We start from the raw sequence: 20,013 nt of genomic DNA on the forward strand, positions 1-20,013 counted from the left end.
GATTGCTGTTGGCCTGGTCTATTATTTTTACAGCTCTGTCTCTGACATATAGTAAGTTTTCAATAACTGTTTTGCCAATAACAGAATGGATATGAACCTCCCCCAGGAATATCTTTTAGAAGTGGACATGGCATGATGGCCTTGTCTTTGTCCCTGGGAATTCCAGATACCGGGGCAGCCTGTGAAGGAAGCCGCTTTGGGAAGCTGGCTTTCTTCTAATTTATAATCTGAACATATACCTGGCAAGTGGGATTTTGCTGTAGGAGAAAGAGCAGAAGGTGGTAGGAGAAGATCAGGAAGGTGAAAGGGAAGGGGTGGATTTCTTCCCATTTTAAATGTCCTTTTGAATTGAGATTTCTTAATACTGGATAAATGGGCCCAAGAGGATATCATCCTAAGACTGTGGTCATATCATGGCAGACAACTTTCTCTATGTAGCCTTATAGTTTCCTAACCCAGAGCTAGCTGCTTACTGCCATTGCACGGCCTTCCTAGGGGACGTTACCCAAAGTTTGAGACTGGTAACTAGTATAAATAGGAGGATTCCAGGTGAATATCAACGACCTGGTTTAAATGCTGGGTCTTCTCTTATAAATTATATAATCTTTAATCCTCATTTTCATATTTTGGAAAAGGAGGAAGTTGGTCTGAATTATTTGTCTCTTCCTGCATTAACAAGAATTTTATGATTCAAATTGCTCTCCCAGGTGGGCTCTGAGAAACCATTTGTGAGTAAGCTACGCCACCTACTGGGAATCACTTAAATTACAAAGTAAGGTTCCAATGAGGTATTGTAATTTGGAGCTGAACTTACTCAAGATTTTATTGGAAACTTGGAAATCCTCTGTTATATTGACCACATCTATTGACTCATTCCCTGCTTTCTGAATGCCACAAGCATTCTTCCATTGATGAGGTATTTATTTGTTCCATTCCTGTGAAATCAGCAAACGACACTCACGAATCTTACTTAATAGTTCTTATGTTCACCTCTCTTTTAGATTAGCTGGATGAGGTTTGAGGTGTGAACCTGGGAAATGCATCAGGGACTGTGGTTTCCAGGGGGCAGGTAGTTTGCAGTTAGGCACAAAACTGGGGACTGAAGCACTGGGAAGGAAGTTTGGAGTAGTGGAAAGATAGAAATGTGCTTTTTAGCCAAGAAGACACGAGTTTGAATCTGTACTCACGTATGAGCTACATGACCACAGACAAATTACTTAGATTAAGGTAAAATGGGTCGAGGGGATGGAATCTAGTAGTTGAAACTATGTGCCAGGCCCTGTAATTATTGATTTATATATGATACTTAATTTAATCCACATAAGAGCTTTATCAGGTAGACATTATCATGTCCCATTAAATGTTGGTGGCCCACTGCTTTTCTCATCCTATACTCTCTTCCTGGATAATCTAGATATGATCATAATTTCAATGTCCACATGTATAGCAGAAACAGACACCTGATTGCAGTGGGTTAGGAAAGAAAATGAAGGAAGGTAGGGTTAGACAACTCTTCCCAAGAATTTGCCTTAGGAAAGGAGATGAGAGATAGAAAGTTAGTCACAATAAATGTGTCTTCAAGAGGGTTTTCTCTCCCCTCCCTCAGGATATAATAAACAAATATGCCTTTAGATTGGAAAAAAGTGAATTCAAAGATAGAGGCAAGGCAAGGCCAGAGAAGGCCAGTCATAGCAAAGGAGGTCCACTCTCCCACTTAAGAGGCTTGTATCTGGCAGGCAGTTACTTCACAGCAGCATTTAACTCCACTGACTGCTCCTACCCTTTTGAAACACATTCATGTCTGGGCTCTGGAAACATAAAACTCCTTTTGGTTTTCTTTTTGCCTCGTTGGCTGTTCCTATTCAGCCTCTAATGCTGGATCCTCCTCCCCATGCCAGACTTCTGACTGGCTCTGTCCTCATCCCAATGTCTTTGACCTCAGCTCTCTTCTCTTGTAATCTACATTCTTCCTATGCGACCTCATGACATGTAGTGCCAACTCCATATGCAAATGATTTTATAACATAGCTGAATCTCTTGACAGATCTCTCCTCAGAGCTCCACCATTCCGTCTCTTCCATAAGGTCTCCTGGATAGCTGCAGGCAAAGAACCATTTTGGTAATAAGCAGGACCATAAGGTGCCATCAGGAATCAACTGTATTGTTTCCTTCTACTGTCTGTTCAAGCCCATTCTGTGGGCCTGGTTTTCCTCTGCTTCTTAGGTCAATTCTAGGGCAAATCCCTTTTCCGATAACTCTTACTTTACGAAAAGTCATAGTATAAAATTATTCTGAGATTGTGGGCTGTAGAGCTAGACTGACCTTCAAGGCCCGTACTCTATTCTACGTCACCCCGCCTCTAGTTTTAGAGCTTAACTGCCTTTAAAAGTGCATTGTTAACATCGTGGCAATTTTGGAAGGGAATATCATTCACTTTCCTTTCGTAAAAGGAAATCAAAGATTAACAGGTCTCATTTACAAAAGAAATTCAAGACACATGACAAAACTATTTAATCTTATTTCATGCCCCAAATTTTACTCTTTGTTCATAATGAAGTCTTTCACACTATTATGTGCTACTCAGTCCCTTGGACTCCTCCTCCAACATAGCAAAGTAAATACGCTGTGACAATCAGAATTCCTGAAATAGAGACAAGTATTTAAAGCATAACACTGCTTTCTTCTTTGAGATCTATAAAGCCCAGTCTGTGAAGTGTCTCCCAGTCCTTTTTCCCCCACGTACACCCACGTTTGGGTTCTTGCATACATAGATTCCCAGAACAGAACAAAAACTGGCTTGTTCTGCTGCAATGTACAGAGAATGCTTCCTTTTTCTGAAAAACCTGGTTGAACATTCAGTCTTATCCTTCATAAAGTTCAGTTTCTCTGTTGGTGCCTATGAGCTAGATATACCCAATTTTAGGATAGGTGGATTGTAAGGTAAATGTATCCACCAGTAATTCCTCTTTTTCTGTATCTTCAGCTTTTTTCTCCTTGCTTGACTCTACTCTCAGCAGCATTCACACTTAAACTGGTATCTTATTACACCTTAAAAATAATAACAAAAACAACTCTGCCCTCATATATCCTTCCTTTTCAGCTGTCAAGGAAGCTTGACAGCTTGGAATTGTCCTTTTGGTAATGGCAGACTAGTTCATTAGTATCAACTCTATTACTGAGAAAACTAGAAGAGCTGAAGTATATATAAATGCCTCTTTGAATACATCAGAGAGCCTATAAGACAGTGAAGAATAATGGGGCTAAAATCCAGCAGAAGATGAGCCCAACATTGGGGTCACTTCCACCTGAAGGGGCTAAGAAGTTGAGCAGAGATTTCAACATACTCATGGAGTTCAGACCCCATCAAGGAGGAGGTCCTTATAAATCATGCTCTGAGTTAGAATCTTGAAGAATAACCTTGGGAATTAGAATGAATGACAAAAAGACCAACCTTCACAATGACTGAAGGTTGTCTTACAATTATTTTAGTACTGAATAGATTAAGATGACCTAGGATTAGTGCCCTTATCTTTCTAACACAGACAAAATTGCAGAAATGGCAGATGAAAGAAACAGGCACCTATAGAGGATCCTGATAGAGGATGGACTTCAGCATGACTATGATTAATATGATCAAAAAAATAAAAGACAAGTTCAAGCATTTCAGCATAAACAGGAAAATATAAACAAATAATCAAATGGACTCTGGAACTGAAAATATAATTGCTGAAATTAAGAACTTACTGGAGTTTATCTGCTATTAAACTAGACAGAAGAATTTCAGAAGAATATATGCAGAATAAAGCACAAAGAAACAACTTATACTGAGAAGTTATCTAATAGTCTTATTGTTACAGTGAAAGCCAAAAGAAAGTGAAAAGACATATTCAATGATCTGAAAGAAAACAACTACCCAATCTAGAATTCTATATCCAGTAAAAGTATTCTTAAAGTATTAAGGAGGGAATAAAGATATTTGCCCAAGATAGCTGAAAAATTCACCCCCAGCAGACCTCCAACTAAATACCATTCTTTTGGAAGATGGAAAATGTTGCAGGTTAACTGTTTAAAGATGCAGGAACAGATGAATACCAATGCAAAAGGTAGATATGGGTAAATACAAATGAATATTGATTGTATAAAATAATTTCTCAGAGGATTTGCAATCTGTATGGAATTTAAATATATGACAACACAAACATATTATTTAAGGCATGGCTAAATTAGATGCTGTGATGTCCATAAAATAGTATAAGTACTAATTTATGTTTGACTCTAGTAATCTAAATGCATGGTGTAATATTTTTGGTAATCACTGAAAGAACAGTAAAAGACTTAATAACTACAAGTTAAATGGGATCATAAAACTATTAACTTAATTGAAAGGAGGCAAGAAAGGTGAGGAATAGAAACAGAATAGAGAGACAAATTGAAAGCAAAAATAACAATAGTAGATGTAAACCCAATTATATCAGTAATTAAATTAACTGTAAATGGACTAAATACTCTTCAGTTCTCACACTATTTCTCTAGTCTCTTTCATAGGCAAGATTTTCAAAAGACTGCTCTGCAAATGCTGTTTATACTTTTCCAATTCGTGTAATAAATTGTTTCTTTCTCAACTCACTCTATATAACCCAGACTTTTCTTGCCAAAGTTTCCAAGGACTTTGCATAATGCCAAACCCAGCAGATGCTTCCTAATACTCATCACAGTATGACCTTTCAGCAATGCCAGGAAACACTATTACCTTCCTTCTTGAAACTTTTTTTTTTTTTTTATCTTGGCTCCATGACACATGTTTTCCTGGGTTTTGTTTCTATCTCTCTGGCCAACCCTCTCAATCACCCTTCCTATTTCCTCCTACTTTGTCCACTCTCAGGGTTTGAGAGTTCTCTTTTCATCTCACTTTATATTCTCTCCCTTAGCAATCTCATCAATTTCCATGGCTTTAAATACTACATATATATATATATTTGCTATAATATAACTATACAGTATGTATAATACTCTAAATGTAGTTCAAATTGAACTATTGATCTCAGCTTACCCTATACCCTTGTAACCTGCTCTTTTTTCAGTAAATGATATCTTATCCAACCAGTTACTTTGATCAGAAACTTCAAAGTCATCCTTGGCTGTCCTTTATTTCCCCTTTCTCTACCACATTTAATCCATCACCAAATCCTTTTGATTTTGGCTTTTAAATATTTCTAGAGATCTGTCCACTTAGCTTCCTTATTCCCTCTCTGGTCAAGACTGCTTACCTAGGCTCTCCTCTTGCCTAGACTATGGTACTAGCGTTCTAACTGTTGTTTCCATTCCACTCTTATCCCCCTCCAATGTATTCTCCACATAACAGTCAAAATGATCTTTTGAAATTGCCTTGCCCAAGAGAATTTTGGTGGCTTTCTATTGTAGTTAGAAGAACATCCAAAAATCCTTATCATTGACTCAGGACCCTGAGTTGACAGCCTCCTGCCTACCTCTTTAGCCTGACCTCCTGCCTTCCCTGCCCTCTTCCTTGCACGCTGGTGTAGCCGCACTGGGCTTTCTCAGAGTTCCTCAAACTTGCGAAGCTTTTTTCCAGCTCAGGGACTTCATACGTGTTGTTTTTCCTACCTAGAGAACCCTCATCCCAACCATCTGTCCGGCTAGCTTTATTTCAGTTCTCAGGCCTAAGCTAAAATATTACATCCTCAAGAAGGAATTCGTTACATACTCCCATGTCTTCTAATCTATACTAAACCCTCCATTTCACTCTTGTGCCAGTTACAAACTTATTGCTTCTCAGCTCCAAATTCATTCCTCAATCTATGCTCTGCAATAATGGATGGAATTCCTTTCCATAGTGTTTTTTTTTTTTTTTTTTTAAACAGTAAGCGCATTGTTTTCTCAGTAGAGGGCGCTAGAGGAACATTGCAAGAGGAAGGGGCCCTCCCGCTCTTTTCGGCGGCTTAGGGTGGGTCTGCAGTGTGAGTGTGTGGACATCTGGGGGTGCTCTATCTTAGCTATTCACCCAGAACACACTGTCCCTGGAAACCTTGCAGCCCTAGTGTGACCTGATGTTAACCTTCCTGTGACCCTCTCCATATGGACATCTCCTGCCTACCCTGGTGCCCTGATTCCCTCTGCTCACTTCCCCTCTCCTATAGGTTTGTCTCCTGCAGTCCTCCCTGCACTACCACACTCCAGACATCCTTCCCAACAGGGATATCCCATGCTCCAGGCTTCCTGCCACAGTGGCATCCCCAACTCCTCTTATGCGCCCATGCACCAGCTACCAGCTTCAGTTTACCTGCCCCATCTGTGCTCCAAAGGGTTGCTTCCTGTTTGCCCTTTGACTGCAGAATAACTACCTCTGTCTCGGCGAACTAGTGAGCTGCTCTGATATCCAGTGGATTCAAATACATTTCCCAAGGAGATGTGAATCCCCAGCCTTGGAGAGGGGTACCCTTTCTAAGTGTGTCCTTCCTTGGGTACTTTCCCTTGGTAGCATATAGATTTTTCTTATAGCCTATAGTAATTCTTTTATCATAGTTTAATAATTATTTATATTAAACTTGTTTAAATCACTGTGTGATTGTATCTCTTATTTGGATTCAGACTGCTACAATTCTCTTCTCCCATCCCATAATTTTTCTTATTGTACCAATCACAATTGCATATTTATTTGTAAGTCTATTTCTCAATATCAGTCTCTTCTATGGAACTATAAGTACAAACAGGGCAGGCACCATATCTGTTTTTTTGTTTGTTTGTTTTGTTTTGTTTTTGTTTTTGTTTTTTTTGGTATTTCCAGTGCTTAGCATAATGCCTGGCTCTTAAAAAGCACTCAATAAATATTTGTTGCATGAATGAATACTGTATAGCTGAGTTCATTTTCTGCTAATTTAATCTGTTGTGTTCTTATTATGCCCCCCTTAACTCTTCTCAGTCATTGCTATCTACTCTAAAGATTAGACATAATGTATTCTGGAATTTGTAGCATTACAAGGGATCTGATTTTGGCTCTTTATAAACAAAATAAAGCTGTATTTTTATATTCTGCCATCTCCATGTTAGACCTATTGTGGTGGGGATGCTCACAGCGGCAGTTACTCAAGATGTTTTTTTCTTAGCTGTGTCCAAACTTACTATAAGATGTACACGTCTTTTCCAAACAGGGCTAGAAGCAGTTTTATTTTTTTTAATAAATTTATTTATTTATTTAATCTTTGGCTGTGTTGGGTCTTTGTTGCGGTGCACGTGCTTCTCCTTGCGGTGGCTTCTCGTGTTTCGGAACACGGGCTCTAGGCACACGGGCTTCAGTAGTTGTGGCACGCAGGCTCAGTAGTTGCGGCTCGCAGGCTCTAGAGCGCAGGCTCAGTAGTTGTGGTGCATGGGCTTAGTTGCTCCGCGGCATGTGGGATCTTCCCGGACCAGGGCTTGAACTTATGTCCCCTGCACTGGCAGGCGGATTCTTAACCACTGTGCCACCAGGGAAGCCCCCAGAAGCAGTTTTTTTAAAAAATCTATTTTAATTCTAACCTCTCTACCACCACACTTTTAATTTTTCACATAAATTCTACCTCAGGACTCACTCATACACTCAAATCCCTGCAGGGCCTAGTGAGTAATTTAAATGACTGGGCTCAGTGTAAGGAAATGAGGAGTAGTAGGGATTATGGCAAACTGGATAGTACATGCTTCACCTGAATGCATTTCATTAAAAAATTTATGAAAACTTTGTGCAAGCCAAATATAACATCTGCAGGCACCACTGGCCCCATGATTGCCCCCTGGCAAGCCCAGACACTGCTCCAGGAATCATTCTTAATCTCAAGAACCAGGAATCCTAAACTATGGGATGCTTGACATAGGGTTGCTTTATGTATTTGTTTTGCTGAAGAAGCCATTAAAGAAAAGCTAGCATCTACTATTGTCACTGTTTCACGAGAAGAAACAAAAATTATCATCACCGAGAGGTAGGAAGGACACAATCTCAGGATAAAGAACCATCTATTCCATGAAAGAAAAATTGGCAAGCTTGCATTATGGTTTTATTTTTGTCTTCTGACTATAGATGGGAATAAACTTTGCTGTGGGACTTATCCAGGCTACAAATCAGTTCCTTCAGAATGGCCTTGAAAGCTTACAAAAGAATATACAGTTTCCAGGGCCCCACTCAGGAAGGAAGGGGGAAGGAGATAGTTTGCATGTGTACTTTGGAAAACTCTTCAGGGGCTTCTGAAGCATACCCAGGTTGGAACCTTCTGGTCTGTTCCACTTTAATACTCAGAATACAGAAAACAAGGCTAGACCATCATTTCTCATCCTGCTTACAGAGAATCCCATTTTCCTGCACTGGAGGGAGACAAAGTTTTTGCAAAGTAGCTGTACGGCTCGCATTACCCCAAAAGGCAGACACCTCCTGCTCCATGGCACAAATAAATGATTCACAGTCTAGGAACGAGGAGTCTTCGCAATGATTCAATATGCAAAGCTACTACTCATTTTTTAAAATGTACTGATTTCTTTATAGATAGATAGATACATAGACAGATAGATAGATAGATAGACAGACAGATAGATACTCCTTGTTCCAGAAGGGAATTAAGGTCATTTAAAAAATATATAAAATACCAAAAAAAGCTTAAAATTAAGAAACTAGGGCAATATGAAATAAAGGCAGAAAAAATAAAATTGTGTCATGGATAAGGTAAATAACCCAAGCTCCTGTTTTTCACGCTTATTAGCAGTGGGTCACACAGGTGGTTCAGAGTGAAGCCAGCCAGGCAGAGGACATAGGAAGCAGTGGGCCCTCTATTGAACTGGGCCGCTCTCACCCTCCCTAGAGGAGGAAGTCACTACACAGTCCCCACCAGCTGTGACTAGAGAATTTTTCAAGAGAAATTGGAAATTGGAATTTCTGTGTGAACTCTCTAAAATTTATGATGCTTGCTTTTGATTAAAAAAATTAAACATCGTATTGCATAGGGCAAAGAAAACAATTCTGCTGACAAGACCTGACCTGCCGGTTGGTTGTTTGAACTGCAGGCCAGCATCACCTGAAGTGCTTTCCCCACACCCACAAGCCCAGGCCTCATCCCAGACTTGCTGAGTGAGAAACAACTGGGTTGAGGACTGGATCTCATATTTTGAGAACATTCCCTAGAAGATTTCAACCCCCACCTATGGTTAGAAATCACTGCTCTAAGGAAATCTGGGAAATGAAACAAAGTATTTCAGGTGGCTCAGTAGGTGCTCTGCTTCAGAAGCCTTGCTAACATCAGTCCCTGTAGCCTAAGGAACAGTGCCCAGGCGCAGCGGTCTAGTGAGATGTTAGCTGTGCTTTGCCTTAGCCCACCTTGATTTCTCTAGGGTGCTAGGTATATAGTTTGGTTCTTATTTTATTGGCTTTGATAAGAAAGTTTTCACAGAGGATCTGAAAGTAGGAATAAATCAGATAGAAATGTATGCCAGCCTTGATTTATGCAGCAGCAGAGAAAATAAATTACAGTTCTCTGAACTTCTGAAGAAGGAAAAGTTCTTTAAAAGTCACTGGAGAGAACACTGTTTCTAGAATCCTACCACATACATGGTACCTTGCAAGACAATACTTTGGTAATGGACTTCCTGTACATCCCAGGGTTTCTTGTTCTTGCCCACTCCAACCCTTTCCCGTCCCCTTAGTTTACCTTCTTATGTCTGTAATAGTGGATGCAGCCATCATGCTTCAGCACGAACCACCGTTTCCTCCAACCCTTCATGAACCCGGAGTGAGTCCTCTTATATAGGTAGCCGCGGCAGGTGGGCCAAGGCGTATTGGGACAGCAGCTGATGTCAGATGCCACCACCAGAGTCAAGATGTCTGGACCTAGAGGGATGAATTTGAGACAGTTCAGTGGCTGAAACTCTTACAATCAACTGGAAGGATTGTTGCTTTTCAGAAGGAATGGATGAAAAAGAGGTATAGTTACCATAAATGGAATCAGTGAAATAGAATTCTACAACTGTAATGAATCAGAGAGTTCTTTAGTAATTCAACCCCTCATGTCGAAGAGGAAAATGAAAACTGGGGAGGTAAAGGGACTTCTTTGAGGGCCCATAGCTCATAAGGGGTTGAATCAAATGTGAGACCCAGGTTTCCTGATTGTAAGACAGAACTCTTTCTATTCAACCACATGGCCTAGTTGGGTCTGATTATGGACGACTCAGGTCTGCTCATTCTGTCTATAGTAACAGCAAGCTAAATATTTAACATATTTTGATTTACATCCAAAGAAGGAACATAGGTGATGTTTGACTTTTCTATCTCACTTTTATTCAAGATAATTAGCTTCCTTGACCTGTGTTAGCTAAAGGGAGGATCTAAACCACTGCTAGTATATGTTGCCAATATTGTCTCTGATCAAAATCAATTACTAACCTTTGAACTTGAAGTAGACAGAAATTTTAGGAGACTTGAGGTACAAATGTTTTTTATCCTTTTTTCTTGCCTACCCAACTCATTGCTGAGGATCTGACCCTGAGCTTCCAAGTGCCTGTCTTCTCCTTCTGGAGTGCCTGGACTTCAGTGGTGCCCCCTTTCCTGTAGAATCAGTATGGTGAAGAGCTTGAGAAAAATTGTCCCTGTCCCTGATAATGTGAGGTCACTGTTTACCAGCTGTGCTTTGATGCTGCCAGCATGAACATAGACTTTCATCATATACCTACCTCTTGATGCCTCAAGAAAATTCTCTGAGTGTCACTCAGACAGACAGCAACCCTGACATGCGTTGAAAACTGCAAATGGGGTGTGACTTCATTTACAATTCCTCTGAGATGGAGGCCACATCCCTGAAGGGGGACATTTGGCCTTGGCAACACTGACTTCATCATGATGTCTGACATTGAGATTACCAATCTGTTTAGAGCTGTCCATGGAAATGGGGGTCATTGAGGAGACTCCTCTTATATAAGTGACAAGTTCCAACCCAGGGGCTCATTTCTGGCTGAGCCACATGGCCCTGAAAATAAAGATTTGTCCCAGAAAGGCTGACACAGTCTTAATTTTAGCAGCACGCAAAGCACCTTGGTAACTAAATAACTCTGCGTGTTGAGATGATTCTTCATTGCCATGTAAATACATTTTAATTTATTGAACTGCCCTTAAGCACCTGTCAAAAACACATCCAGAATAATTAGAAGAAATGCTCCAGATTGACCGGCAACCCACAAATGTCTTTGTCTTTGGACTTCAGTCCCCAAAGAACTGCACTCCTGGACTAATATGCATAGTTGACACATCTGTCAACTTATTTATGTACTGCTGCAGTGGGCTGCCCCTGGAGGTCATTTTTCTCTTGCTTACAAAGACTGCATATGGGTTTCTCTGATACTGATCAAGCTAAACTTGAGTTTCAGCCGGCCGTAAACATAACTTGGTACACCAAAAAATTCCCTCTGGGACAGGGATACAGATGGTCCTATATTCATATTGAAAGGAAAGTTGGTGCATTCATATTGAAAGGAAAGTTCTTCATGTTCACAGTTAGGACATGATCCTGATGCATGGGGAGTTGCTGAGTTCCGAACAGCTGTTGGGTGGTGGTTTTATATTCTTTGCAGGTCCTATCCGGGGCCAGGAGGACCTGGGCCTGACATTTACAGAGCCTTTAGACTTTTGATGTTATCTCCACATTAGATTATTTATGTAGTCATTGTAGTATGTGTGTGTGTGTGTGTGTGTGTGTGTGTTTTAAAAGAACTAAATGTTAAGTACAAACAATTAAACCCTTCTGGTTCTGTTATTATTTATCTGTTAATTTACTGGGAGCCTAAAAATATGCCAATATCCTAGCTCAGTGCTTCTCAAACTAAATGTAGATGCAAATCACCCAGTGGGTTTGTTAAATGCAAATCCTCATTCCGTAGGTCTGGGATGAGGCCTGAGATTTCTTATTTGTAAGGAGCTTTCAGGTAATGTTGGACCACAATTTAAGTGGCAAGTCGCCAGGCAACTGTCAGTTGCTGAGAGGCTCTTCTCACCAGCACAGTCTTTGTCACCAACCACCATGCTTCTTTCTTTCCTTGGCTCTGATTTAGTCTCCCCTGTATGCTTTCATTTTCATCCCCAATATTTTGCAACAACAAAATCATTAGTTCCATGCCCTATCCCAGTGCTACCGTTACTTCTTTCTCTAGTTATCTCCCCACCCTGGAGAAATGAAACACATAATCATTGCCTTCCTCTACTGGACAGCCCAGAAATCTTTCCTGCTTTTTGGGTGTGAGTGGGAGGAAGGATGCGGTAGGATGAATGGCCTGATGTGAAAGAGTTAAGAGAACTGTTTGTTTCATGAGATGAAAGAGTTTGAAAATCCATGTCTTTAGCAAATACAGCTCTTTGGTGACGACGTCCTTAAAAAGAAAAGCTCTCCAGCAAACTCTTCTTCCCTAGCGCTTTGGCCTATAGTTTTGGAAGTATGGAGTTGTGGGTGAGGTTATTTACAGCTACAGGAGAGAGAAAAATGATTTCTTTTTCTAATTCACACTTTCTCCTTGGATCACTGTCTTTTATTACGCCACCAATCTTAAACTGTGTCAGAGTCGCACCTCTGCTGTCAGACAAACTCCACCACCCTCGCAGGCGTGGATGAGCAACGTGCAAGATGAGTGCTGTCCCTGAGGGCTGGCGCAGTGGGCTGGTACTGCGTTCAGCTGCGAGGTCCTAGGCTCCAGAGGCACTTCTGTGCTTGTTTTTAGTACAGCCTGCTGTTAGGGAAACAAAGGAGCCCTAATGAATCCAAAGGACTTCCAGGTTGATTAAGCTTCATTGTTTCCCTTTCCTCTCTTTCTTTTCAGCACTTTTCCTTAATGATTAAATCTTCTATTTGACTCTGCAAGTAACCAAGCCCTATAAAAGCTCAAACCAGAAAGTATGAGGGACCTAATTAAATAAAAATTCACATGGAGCTCTTGTCATTCCCAGTGTGATACTGAACGCTTTCTTAAATCTGTTTTGGTATTTCCATCAGCAAAATTGAGGTAATTTGTTTAGGTGTGTGTGATTAGTATTTTTGAATAGAATTGTTATTTGATTATGTTTTATTTTATATTATTTCCTATTATATAATATATAACACATAACATGTTATTCTATTATTATTGAATGGAATTATTATTTCAATAGAATTATTGAAAACTTGACCTTGTAACATACAGTGGATCCCCTTTCTAATGCTGGTCTAGGAAGATATGATAACACCTGCACTGGAAGCTAACAAAATTGATTTTTAATCTTATGCCTGTAACCTTTCGGCCATGCCTCCAAGATGCTGGGCTGTGTACTGATGCTGGGCGGGCTGTGAAAGAACCACCAGGGAGACTTGATGAAAATTACAAATGTGCAGGCCACCACCCACCATGAATTCTGTATTGAAGAGTTTCTCAGGTGATTCTGGCATACAGTTCGATTTAAGATTTAATGTTTTGAGAAAAGTTACTTGATGTTTCTATATCTAAATCAGCAGTGTAGCAATCAGTAATATAATAGGATTTTACCAAAGTTTCACATGCATGGGAGTGAAATTGTGCAGAGATATATAGCAGTCAAAAAGATATCCAATGGACTTTTTTATTTTTTTTTCCCCCCCCGATGGACTTTTAAGAAGTTTATGCAAAAAGACACAAGAGTCAGGTTGAAACGAACATTCAGATTTTTAAACACACTCTTAATAGGTACCTGGTAAAGATATATTTCAAGAATTCTATGTTTCATATGAATTTAACAAAAAGCTCTATCATTTGTTTCACAATTTTTACTTTCTTCAGACAAGTTGGTGACTTCCTCTCCCAAAGAGAACCTCCAAAAGCTTGTTTCAAATTCTATATACTCCAGAAATACCTTGACCAATGTATAGGCTTGCTAACAAAATCGAACATGTAAAGCATTACATAAAAATCAAATTATTCCTATTATTTCTTCCTCTTTCTCCTCTTCTTTTTTTAGTTTCACGGTCATGTATATTCTTCTCATAGACCCAAGCCTCTCAGTAATGCTGTGCTGTTTGTTTGTTTGTTTGTTTTTTGTTTTGCCTTCCTTCACGACTACCACCTATACATTTTAGAACTTGGATGGAGCTAAAATTGTGTATGGGTGGGTCCCCATTCAGGAGGCGTTTGTCTGTTGCTCTTGAACTCAACTATAGACAACTGAGCCCATCATAACACTCAGGTCATTGCACGCAATTGTGTTTAGAGTACAGCCTCCTTTTGTTTTTTGTTTTACTTTATTTTTTCCTTCCATTCCTGATTCTCCTCAAACATTCTGCTCCCCACAATAGGCACTCACAAAACATGTTTGATATAGGACTGTGAATACATTCTTTTGTGCATGTCTTTTTGTTTTACATAAATGGTATTTTGCTAACATCTCATTCTATTTCTGTCTTTTTCTTAACTGAAAACCGTGTTTTTAAGGATCTATCCATGGTGCTGGCTAAATGTGCATCTCGTATATTGTTTCAAAGAAGGCATAGAAGTTCAGAGTATGCATCCGTTATTGGTCTGCTTATCCATTCCTCTAGTGACGGTCACCCAGACTGCCTCTAACTACTCCCCACCACACAGAACACTGCAATGAACGTCCTTGTATATGTCTTCTCAGCAGCTTCTTTGGGCTTAAATGCCCAGAAGTGCAATTGGTAGGACAAAGGATCTATAGGTACTCCACTAGATGTTGCCTGTGCTCTCTGAGATGCCTAGAGCCCAGCAAGACTGCATGAAGATTCTCACTTCCTCATATCCTTACCAAAGCTGGCTATAATCTAATTTCCACTTTTTTCCCCTAACCTGGTGGATCTAAAATGTCACCTTATTAATTTGCATTTCTCTGATCACTAACAAAGTTATTCTACTATAATTTCTTTTATTGACATTATGCTGTTAACTTAAAAGTTGAGGTCATTAATACATCTGAGGTCAACCTTGGTATATGGTATAAAGAATAAGGCATAATACATGAAGGTATGAATCCATCTAAATTGTAATTCTCCATAAAAATAATGTACTAAAATGTTTGTCCTTTTCCCATTGTTTTGTGGGGTGTTTATCGTATGTCAAGCTTTAATCATTTTTTCAGTCCATTTATGAACTTTCTAACCCATTCCATTCCACTGGTCTATTTCTGTGACAGTACTACATTTTTTATTTATTATTATTGTGGTTTCATAATATAAATATCTGATATGAAAAGTTCCTCTGCCATTGTTTGCCCTATTCATAAATGATGTAGCTATTTGTAGACATTTATTCTTCTACATATATTTGAGCATAAGTTTGACAAGCTACTCAAACATTTAAAATACAAGTTTATTGAAAATTTATTGGATTTTTAGATTAATTTTGGGAGAATTAAGATCTTTACAAAGCTTTTCCACCCATAAAGATTCTATGTATCTCCAGTTATATTTAGGTCTCCTTTTATGTACTTTGGTCAAGTTGTAAACATTTTTTCATGAAGTCCTTGTGCATTCTTTGTTAGATTAATTCTTTTCTACCTTGTAGTTTTGTTGCTATTGTTAATCATATATTAGTCTCCTTTTATTCTCTTTTTGGTTATTCCAGGTGAAGGAGAACACTCCTGATTTTTATAAGGAGATCTTAGTTTGGTCAATCTTTCTCTAACTACTTCTAAGCATCAGTCTATTGATTTTGTAATAATCATATAATCTACAAATAATAATGGTCTTGTCTCTTTTCTTCCAGACCATATACCTTTATTTGTCTTTCTTGTGTATTGGACAAGTCAGGACCTTTGATGTTATATAAACAGAGGTTGTTAAAATTGGCATTATTCTTCTCAATCTCAAAAGAATGTGTCCAAAAGTTTCTCTATTAAATGTTTTATTGTTGTTGTGTATACACTTTTATTTATTTTTCTCTTTTCATGGTTAGAATTTTGGTAGATAGACTTTATCAAGTTATGAAAAGAAACTTCTATTCCTACTATTTAGAGAATTATATGTATATATATTATACATATGTGTATATATATATATATATATATATAAAACTTGATACATGATTTTTTCTTCTTTATATAGTCATGTGATCTTTTTCTTCAATTCATTAATGTGATGAATTGTGTTACAATATTTTCTTATAAGCTGTCTTTATTTAGGAATAAACCCTACTTGATTATGATGTATTATGTGTAAATTTAATAAACCGTTTGCTTCAGGTATTTACTATTTTTTCTTAGGATCTGTGCATCTATACACTCATAAGTAAAATTAACATATGATTTAGTTTTTCATACTACGCTAACCTGGTTCTGAAATCAAAGTTATAGTAGATTTATAAAATGAGCTGATAAGTATTCACTCTTTGTTATTTTCTGAAAAAACTCTATGGAATAGGGATTATTTGTTCTATGAAAGTTGGATAAGTTTCATCTATAAAAGTGACTGGTATCCTGGGCTTTTGAGTGAGGAATGGGGTGGGGGAATGGAAATGCAGGAGAGGCAAGGTGGTCTCTTTGTTTATTCTATAAATATTTTATTATAGTCTATACAAATTGTCTAACTATTCTTGCACTAATTTTGGCTCTTTAAACGCTTGTGGAAAATGTTCTTATCTATCTAATTTTCAAATTTATTGTTATGCAGTGTTCAAATAGTATTTTATTATTTTTAAAACTTTGTTTTTCCTTTTTTATTATTTCCTTTTTTTACTCTCCATTTTATTTGCATCTTTTAAATTTTTATTTCTCAGTTAAAAGCTGGTAGCCTTAGAAATGTGCAGAAGCTTAAGCCTGAGGAAGGAATGATCAGCTCCCTAATCCAGCTGTGTTTCAAGGGCTACTCTGATGTTTCTCACTGACTGTCCATAACAGGTGGTGCCATCTGTCCGGCTTTCAGTGGAGTGTGGTGGGGAATTGGCCACCAGGGCTATAATGGGGAGAAAAACACTAAGAAACAGTCCCTCAGCCATTCCCTATATGAGATGTTCAGCTCTCTTTAGCTATTGGCTGTAGTTCCCACCCCTCCAAACATACACAGGTACCAAATGGCCTTGTTTCCCTAAAAGTCTCTTACTGTCCTTACTTTAACATCTCAGATCTATAATTCACCTTCCTGCTTCTGAGGCGTCTCTACTGTTGGGTTTGAGAAGGACTGACAAAGACACGGGGAGGTTCCCTGAGGGTCAGGGTCTTGGGATAGGAAGTCCACGCTGGCAAACAAGGAGTGGTGGAACTCAGATAATAGCAGCATATAAAACCATCCTACAGATAACTGCCAGGGACAGCATAAGCTGGCTGCTGAATTTAGTTCTTCTCCCAGTATCAGTGTTAGTTCATCAGCTTTTAGAAATCCGAAAACCCTCCATTCAAGTTTTATCTTCCATTAACTGAGGCTGAATGCTTCAGTGCTATAAAGAACATTAAGCTTCTTGGGGAAAAATAAAAGAAGTACTAAGAGGGGAAATATTACTAAAATTAGATTTTATTTAACTCAAAAATTGGAAAATTAATTTGTGAGAAAGAACCTAGGAACAGCTAGATCCAGTAGCAAGGGGTAGTATTCCCTCATTGAATGGGATACTACCAATTCATTAGTATAATCATTACCATATTATCTCAATTTTTAATCTGTACTGCATAAGGATAAATATTTATGTAGGACTTAGAAGTAGTTGCTGCACCTGCTGACAGTGTCCTTGGATTCCTGGTGCACCAAGTACATGACAAGCAGCCAAATTCTACCTCAAAAGCTCCAGAATGCTTATCAGGACACAACATTTGTTAGTAATTTTCTTGTGCTGGTCTGCACTAGAGAAGTCTCTTGCTGTTGCTAATCCACAAGCACGACGGCATCCTGAGAAACAGCGAGCGATACATACTGTTCAGCAGGTTATACTTATGGCACACGTGGCCTATCCCACATGCACACATTTTAATCCCTCATTGCCTGATAATATATTTCAGGGCCACAGAGGTATGCATGCAGCCTTTGGGAAGCCAGGAATAGGACACGTCACCAAATAATCCTATGATGGAACACAGCAAACACCAGCTGTTTATTTTTTAGGTCTGTGGGGAGATGAGGATTTGTAACATGATGCCAAAGAAAGTAACTTTGTTTTGCAGAGAGGAAGGTGGTATTAACCTTTCCATTATTTTAATGTGAGTGGATACAAGGGTACAGGGCATGTGTTATCGTTGTTGTCTTGGTGGTCCCATCTGTGTCAGATTGCTATAGGGGCAGGCCTCAAGTGGCCCTAGGAGAAGCCGTAGAAGCTTTAGGTTTGTGATTTCTTTATGTCCTTCTCTCTCTTTTATAACATTAAAACCCTGAGGCTCTTAATTCTAAAAACTGATGGAAAGAAAGAAAAGAATAAAGGAAGGAAGAAAGGAAGGGAGGAAGGAAGGAGGATGCAAGAATGAGAGGGAGAGGCAAAGGAAGGGAGGAAGGGGAAAAGAGACATACTAAATGAATTCTTGTAATGATACTTTCATGGCAAGGAGTTTAAGGAAATATATTGGTAATAAATAGAGCACATTTTGCTTACTGCCACTTTCTGGTTTCACTTTTGTGGCTGGCCATCAATACAGAAGGAACAAGGGGCAGAAATGTGATTTAATTCCTGTGAGAAATCATGTTGATGACAAGGCATTAATGGTAGCCTCGGGAGAGAAGTGAAGTTATACCCATTCTGTGGCTGCCTCCTCCTCATGTTCTCACTCCCTGCTGTGTTTCAGCTCTCTGCTTCTTCAGATCAACCCTGGACTCTGTAGACCACCTACCTTTCCTTGCAAGGTGCACAGCTTCTGCATGCTCCACGCTGGTGACCTCAGTGCCGTTGACAGCCAGCACCACATCTCCGATCTGGAGCCCAGCTTCCTCCGCAGCACTGTCTGTAAGTAGACAGACAACAAGGGTCTCATTGAGGAGGGGTCCCAAATTGATTGCCCTGCTGTTTGTCCCCTTTTTAAAAGGCTCTTTCTGTAAAGGGTCTTTCTTTCCAACTGTAGACAATTGCCGATGTCGTTAATAAGAAGGAAAATACTGTCCTCGCAGCCTCCTTTCATTTCCAGGACACGGTTTCTTTGCACATTCATCCAGGCATCTGCATGGCCTCTTTGCAATATAATAGCAAGGCTGCTCAGAAACTCAGTCTATTCATCTACCAGAAGGTTGAGCTGCTAGTTCTCATTCCTTCATTGCTGCTAGGTCTCTTTGTAACCCTGAGAAAATCACTTAACCTCAATATCTTCATCTATAAAAAGGGAGGTGGGGGGCAGAGCTTCTCAGCAGTATTGTTGAGGGAACAAGTAATTGAAATACTTAAGAAGTTTTGGCAAAAACAGACCTTGGAGTAGTCAGAGAAAAAAGAAATACAGAGCTGCTTTTACTTTTCATTGTATAGGCTCCTTTCTAAGCCATCTCAGTAAAGGCAACCCAAAATAGCCTTAGGCCTTAAGATTTAAGTTTTGGAAGGTGGGGAGGACCTCTCCAGAGGCTATTTATTTTATCCCTCGGTTTTTGGGCATCTGCATTTACTGTAACATACCTAATATTCTCTAGGGGTAAAAAAGGATATAATAAATCATTTCAAGGTTAATTCATTTTAAATAAGGTCTCCCATATATTTGAACAAGATTCTTTCTGCAACAGTTTAAATCTATTTTTTCTTTTTCACTTCAGTTTAAACCCATTTCCTCTTTCTTAGATCTTAGTGCTGGGTGAGTGTTTATGGACTTGCAGAGTAATTACGCAGCAATATTAGGCTGTCATTATCTAGAATGTCATAAACCTCCTCAAATACTTTTAATCTTAAAGCATGACTCTTTTGGTGAGGTAACATGACTTTGAATATTTTTAGTAATGACTGTAGTTTGTCTAAGTCTGTTTATAATAGTAGGGAAGATCTCTGCTTGGATAGGAAATGGTCAATCAAAGTAGGAAGGTTAAGTGAAGAGTAATATTTGATATATCCATTCATTTGCATAATATCATCCTTGTGGTGAATGAAAGTCTCATGGTA

The 20,013-nt window shown here is 39.0% G+C and overlaps 1 protein-coding gene across 1 annotated transcript in view; it reads left to right on the top strand.

Annotated features, from left to right (window-relative positions):
* MACIR (macrophage immunometabolism regulator) overlaps positions 1–18,771 on the top strand; it is a 245,103-nt gene extending 226,332 nt beyond the window's left edge. The window contains exon 3 of the transcript XR_009502360.1: positions 18,728–18,771. The gene's annotated coding sequence lies outside the window, so the exon portion shown is untranslated. The remainder of the gene's footprint in view (positions 1–18,727) is intronic.
* Positions 18,772–20,013: the final 1,242 nt, after the last annotated feature.

The sequence above is a fragment of the Balaenoptera ricei genome, chromosome 3 (genome assembly GCF_028023285.1).
Source record: "Balaenoptera ricei isolate mBalRic1 chromosome 3, mBalRic1.hap2, whole genome shotgun sequence".
NCBI classification, from domain to species: Eukaryota; Metazoa; Chordata; class Mammalia; order Artiodactyla; family Balaenopteridae; genus Balaenoptera; species Balaenoptera ricei.